The 6,378-nt window shown below is 37.0% G+C and overlaps 1 pseudogene; it reads left to right on the forward strand.

The window, feature by feature from the left end:
- The first annotated feature begins 4,006 nt into the window (after positions 1–4,006).
- On the forward strand, positions 4,007–4,768 carry LOC123839446 (calmodulin-1-like; annotated as a pseudogene).
- The last annotated feature ends 1,610 nt before the right edge of the window (positions 4,769–6,378 follow it).

Below are 6,378 nucleotides of genomic sequence, written 5' to 3' on the forward strand. Positions count from 1 at the left end.
CTCATGGTTTAATTCTGACATCTTGGAAATATAGTTTTAAACTGAAATGAAACCACAACATCCCCTTGGATCTAGAATATGAGAAAACATTCATAACCAGAGATAAATTTGGGAATTAAGATTTACTTCAGAGAAAACTGTAGTTTTAGATTCAATCTAAATTTCTACAGCTTTTCAACTCCATTAGAAGCTCCATTTTGCTCCATTCAAAAAAAAAAAGGATTTATAAAGACTAATGTTTTTTAGTATTGTTCTAGATGCTGAGTTTATAGAAATAAACAAAATGAAAAAATATCCCATCATCAAGGAGTTCATATGTGTTAGAGCACTGAGATGTTTTCAAGGAGGCAAGTATAGCTGGAACAGGAGTGACAAGAACAATACCAGGACGGTGGGGGCAGAGAGGTTGTGAGGGAAAGATTGGGTAGAAACTTTAAGGCCATTGTGAAGATTTTGGGTTTCAATCTGAGCTATATGGGAGACCAGAAGAAGGTTTCAATAGGGGAATGATATAATTTTACTTCTATTTTAGCAATATTGCTCTGGCTATGTAGAGGCCAGCCTGCCATGTAGATATTAGCCTGGAAGCGGTAAGAGTAGAAGCCTGGAATCCAGTTAGGGTGTCATTGTCATTATACAGGTAAGAAGGCTTGGTTCAGGAGCAATAGTAATAAAAGTGGTAAGAAGTGGGCAGATTCTGGGCTATTCACAGAAACATGAAGGATGAAAGGAGAAACAGGTTTTGGAAAAAGATCAGTACGTGCTTGTTAAATGTCCCCAAAGTAATATATTTTATTAACTGAAACCATAAAGGTAAAGGAGAGTGTTCTAAAATTCTTATAACCACAAGAAGATGTCTCTCTCCCATTTCAGAAGGCATTTCAATTTCCAAGCCTTTATTAGAATGGAATGATTGCTAGAAGGACAAGTGCTTTGAATGATATTGTTGCCTAGTGCCTCTATGCAGCGGCCATCACCTTCATTTACTTTTACACCCCCCTATAGCAGTCATTCTCAAACTTTTTGATCTCAGAACACTTTTACCATCTCAGAAATTATTGAGGACTCTGGGTCCAACAAGGAGTCAGAAACCACACAGTATTTTCAATAGTGGAGGATCAATAATTAGGTAATAATTAGGTTCAATAATCAGGTAAATAATTATTATCAAGCTTTTATAGTAGAATAAATATAAGGATGGAAAGGTAACTCAGAAGGGTACCTTGGGGCTGAGAGGGAGTTCCTGAAAAAAAAAGGACAAATTTGAAAAGGGAATCCTGTCCTCAGGGTTGGGGCTCAGACCTTGTTGAAGAAGGTCTGAACAGCTGACTAGATGGTAAAAAATTTTGCTGAGTTGCCTGGAAGAGCTGGTCCAGAGTCACTGGACAAGGGGTAAGAACCTTCTGAGGATCAAGTGAGCTGAAGTTAGTAGCCAGGCTCCTAGAGGGACTCAGAGCATCACTGCAAGAACTGCTGAAAACAGGGGCTGGCCAGACCTCCTTCTTTACAAACCTAGAATACTCTGTGCATGGCCTGGGCTGTGTGGGATGAAGGTAGGGTGGTCTGTTCCTTAAATGGCAGCCTGATGGGACCTCTGGCATGCACACGTATGTGCAGAACTGAAGAGAGAATGCAAGGAGCAGTGATCTAGGCTGGGCTGCAGATGCTGCAGTGTCTGGGGGTCCTAGCTACACCATTGCTCCTTAATGTTGAAAGCCGCAGAAAGCATGTTCTCCACAAGTCTGGCAATGAAGCCACACCAGAAGCAGGAAGGAAAACCTCCTCCACCTCTAGTGTCACTCCAGTGTTCTAATAGACCAAGCTTCACTTCCCATTGACTGGCAAACGGGAAATATTTAGAGGAACAACTCCATTATCACAGAGAAGGCAAAAAGAATGAATTTGGAGCTGAGAGACCATAAAGTGATAACTGGCACAAGACCCAAAGGAGTTTTGTTTATGTGGGTTAAATCTAGTATAAATTAAAACTGTAAAATTTCTAAAATATTTTTATTAACTTATTTAAATTGGTAATAAAAAATCCACTTCATGTTTACATATAAACATATTTTTTATGAAAAAATATTTTAAAAATATAGAGAGAAGGGTAACATTGTTTGACATTTTACAGATTTCTTTGATGTCTGCTTTGAAAGAAGACAATTGGATTCTTATATCTGCTTCTGCATTCAATCTATTACAATATGTTGTTTTGGTTGTAGTATATTGAAAAAAATCAAATTCACCTTCATAAAAATACGTAGTTAGAAAATGGAAGAATATTTAATAGTCTTTTCATATGATCATGGATAGTTTTCTTTGAAATAACACCAAAAATTGATAAGAGGTAGTTTCTTAAATATTGATTACACTGCAAAACCTGAAACCATATCAATGAAGCTTTCACATTCTATTGCACTAATATTCATTGATCAATCTTACAATCTGAATGAATGTTACCAATACATGATTTTACAACAATGTGTTGATCATTTGGTAAATACAGGTTCATTGATTTTTACACATCTATTATTGACATGTTTCATTACATAATATTAAAAAATCACACTCATTAATAGCACCTTTGATCTCACCAAAAAAGTCTTTAAATATTATGAAGCTGACAAGCACATAGTGGCAGATAAAAGTTTTCCAAAATTTTAATTTTCTCTTGAAAACTCAATTTGTTTTTTCCCTTAGCATCATGTATTGTCAGTTGCTTTAGTCACTTGTTTATTTTTTTTTAAGATTTTTTAATTTATTTATTTGACAGAGAGAGACACAGCGAGAGAGGGAACACAAGCAGGGAGAGTGGGAGAGGGAGAAGCAGGCTCCCCGCTGAGCAGGGAGCCCGAAGCGGGGCTCGATCCCAGGACCCTGGGATCATGACCTGAGCCCAAGGAAGACGCTTAATGACTGAGCCGCCCAGGCACCCTGCCACTTGTTTATTTTTGAGAAAATAACTGACGAATACCCAAATACCAGTTTGTCATTCTTTTAAGGAAAAATAATATTTCATGAAGTTTTTAATTCAGTTCACAACTTAATCACACAAGGGCTTTCCTTTAGGCAACCATCGTACTCAGTATGCTACAGAAGTACCGTATGCACACTTTTCATTTGGTCATACACTATATTAGAAATAGGTACTCAAAAGCTGATATTTAATAAAACTAGTAGTTTTTAGTAATTTATAACTGAAGACATTTATAACTGAAATTGCCATTGTATTATTGCCAAATTGTAGCAGTCACTACTGCAGTCTTTTTTTTTTTTTTTTTTTTACTACTGCAGTCTTACTTAACTATTAGTATATGCCTTGAATCCTGTTAAGGCACCAGCAATTTTACCCACGATTGCTTTTAGCTATCATTTCTTTTCTTCATAATTTATTTTCTGTACTCCCATAGATCTTTCAGTGTACTTCTTTTAGTGCATGTAGCTTACTCACCCTTGAATTATGACTAATTATGTTTCTCTCTCTGCCATATTCCCAAGCTCCCAGAAGTCAGGATTTATATTTGATTTTACTCCATGCTCCACCCCAATCACCCCAGTGATTTCCAACTAGTAGTAGTATAATAAGTACTGGTTGAATGGGTAAATAAACAGATTTTTTTTTTGTCCTAAACAGGAGACAATATATATTACAATTTTGTTGATGATCATTCCCACCAAGTCCTTCTGTACTTAAGCTATCTACAGTGTCGTATTGTGATAGATGTGTGCATTATAATTTATATTTACCAATGCACAGGAATAATCATTTGCCTTACAGGAATATATACATGTGTGTGATTTTATTTTAATTATTGATTTACTCCTCTGTATCTTTTATGATAGAGTTCCTTGTGGACAAAGAATATGTCTTATGAAAGTTTAGTGTCTAGCATGGTATCTTGTATGTATGAGTCATTCAGAAATTGATTGCTGATGAATAAATAAATAGATATTTTTTTAATAAAAAACTTATTCACACATAAAAAAAAGAAGGCAATAGAGTCCGAGTGGGGCGGGCGAGCTGAGTGGTTGTGTGGTCGCTTCTTGGAGACCGGTAGCGCTTGCAGCATGGCTGACCAACTGGCTGAAGAGCAGATTGCAGAATTCAAAGAAGCTTTTTCACTATTTGACAAGGATCGTGATTGAACTATAACAACAAAGGAATTGGGAACTCTAATGAGGTCTTTTGGGCAAAATCCCACAGAAGCAGAGTTACAGGACATGATTAATGAAGTAGATGCTGATGGTAATGGCACAGTTGACTTCCCGCAATTTCTGACAATGATGGCAAGAAAAATGAAAGACACAGACAGTGAAGAAGAAATTAGAGAAGCATTCCATGTGTTTGATAAGGAAGGCACTGGCTTTATTAGTGCAGCAGAGTTTTGCCATGGGATAACAAATCTGGGAGAGAAGTTAACAGATGAAGAGGTTGATGAAATGATCAGGGAAGCAGGATATTGATGGTGAAGGTCAAGTAAACTATGAAGGGTTTGTACAAATGATGACAGCAAAGTGAAGACATTGTACAGAATGTGTTAAATTTCTTGTACAAAATTGTTTGCCTTTTCTTTGTTTGTAACTTATCTGTAAAAGGTTCCCCCCTGTTGTCAAAAAATATGCATGTATAGTAAGTAGGACTTCATTCCTCCATGTTTTCTTCCCTTATCTTACTGTCATTGTCCTGAAACCTTATTTTAGAAAATTGATCAAGTAACATGTTGCACGTGGCTTACTCTTGATATATCTAAGCCCTTCTGCACATCTAAACTTATCAATGAGGTCAAATGAGGGAACATCTGGATTATGCCTTTTCTTTAAGTAGTTTTCTTTAAGAATTGTCAGCATGTTGTTGAAGTGTGGAGTTGTAACTCTGCATGGACTATAGACAGTCAACAATATGTACTTAAAAGTTGCACTATTGCAAAATGGGTGTATTATCTAGGTACTCATACACTATTTTTTTGTACTGCTGGTCCTGTACCAGAAACATTTTATTTTATTGTTACTTGCTTTTTAAACTTTGTTTAGCCACTTAAAGAAAATCTGCTTATGGCACAATTTGCCTCAAATCCATTCCAAGTTGTATATTTGTTTTCCAATAAAAAAAATTACAATTAAAAAAAAAGAGGCAATAAATGATGCTGGAACAACTAGGAAATCACACGAAAAAAGTTATCTCAACACAGACCTTACACACTTCACAAAAATTAACTCCAAATGGATCCTAGGCCTGCATGCAAAATGCACAACCATAGAACTCCTAGAAGAGAACATAGGAGAAAACCTAGATGACCTTGCATTTGGTGATGACTTTTTACATATAACACCAAAGGCAAGATCCATGAGAGAAAAGATTGTAAGTTGGACTCCATTAAAATTAAAAACTTCTCTGTGTAGGACACTGTCAAAAGAATGAAAAGACCAAACAAAACAAAGAAGAAAAGAAGAGAAAGAAAAGACGAGCCACAGTGCACAGATTGGGAGAAAATATTTACAAGACTTCCTTGCTAAAATACCGTTATTCAGAACACACAAAGAACTCTTAAAACTCAACAATGAGAAAACAAACAACTTTTTTTAAAACATGGGCCCAAGGCCTTAACAGACACCTCACCAAAGAAAATATACGAATGACAAATAAGCATATGAAAAGATCATATGTCATTGGGAAATGCAAAGTAAAACAATAATGAGATACCACCACACGCTTATTAAAATACTCAAAATCCAGAACACTGACAACACCAAATTCTGGTGAAGATGTGAAGCAACGTGCTTATCAGGTGGCTCAAATGTACCATTCTGGTCAGAATGTTGATAATCAAGGAGGCTATGCATGTGTTGGAGCAGGTGGTATATGCGAAATTTTGGTACTCTTTGCACAATTTTGCTGTGAACCTAAAACTACTCTAAAAAATAGTCAATAAACATGTATCATATGATCTCACTGATATGAGGAATTCTTAATCGCAGGAAACGAACTGAGTGTTGTTGGAGTGGGGGGTGGGGTGGGAGGGATGGGGTGACTGGGTGACAGACACTGGGGAGGGTATGTGCTCTGGTAAGCGCTGTGAATTGTGCAAGACTGTTGAATCTCAGATCTGTACCTCTGAAGCAAATAATGCGATATATGTTAAGAAAAAAAAAAAAAAAGAAGAAGAAGAAGAAGGTAGCGGGAGGGGAAGAATGAAGCGGGGGAAACCGGAGGGGTAGACGAACCATGAGAGATGATGGACTCTGAAAAACAAACAGGGTTCTAGAGGGGAGGGGGGTGGGAAGATGGGTTGGCCTGGTGGTGGGTATTGAGGAGGACACATTCTGCATGGAGCACTGGGTGTTGTGCACAAACAATGAATCATGGAACACTTCATCTAA

Source organism: Mirounga angustirostris, unplaced genomic scaffold, assembly GCF_029215605.1.
Source record: "Mirounga angustirostris isolate CCGP_5_RB_7025 unplaced genomic scaffold, mMirAng1.0.hap1 SCAF_3, whole genome shotgun sequence".
In the NCBI taxonomy this organism is placed as follows: domain Eukaryota; kingdom Metazoa; phylum Chordata; class Mammalia; order Carnivora; family Phocidae; genus Mirounga; species Mirounga angustirostris.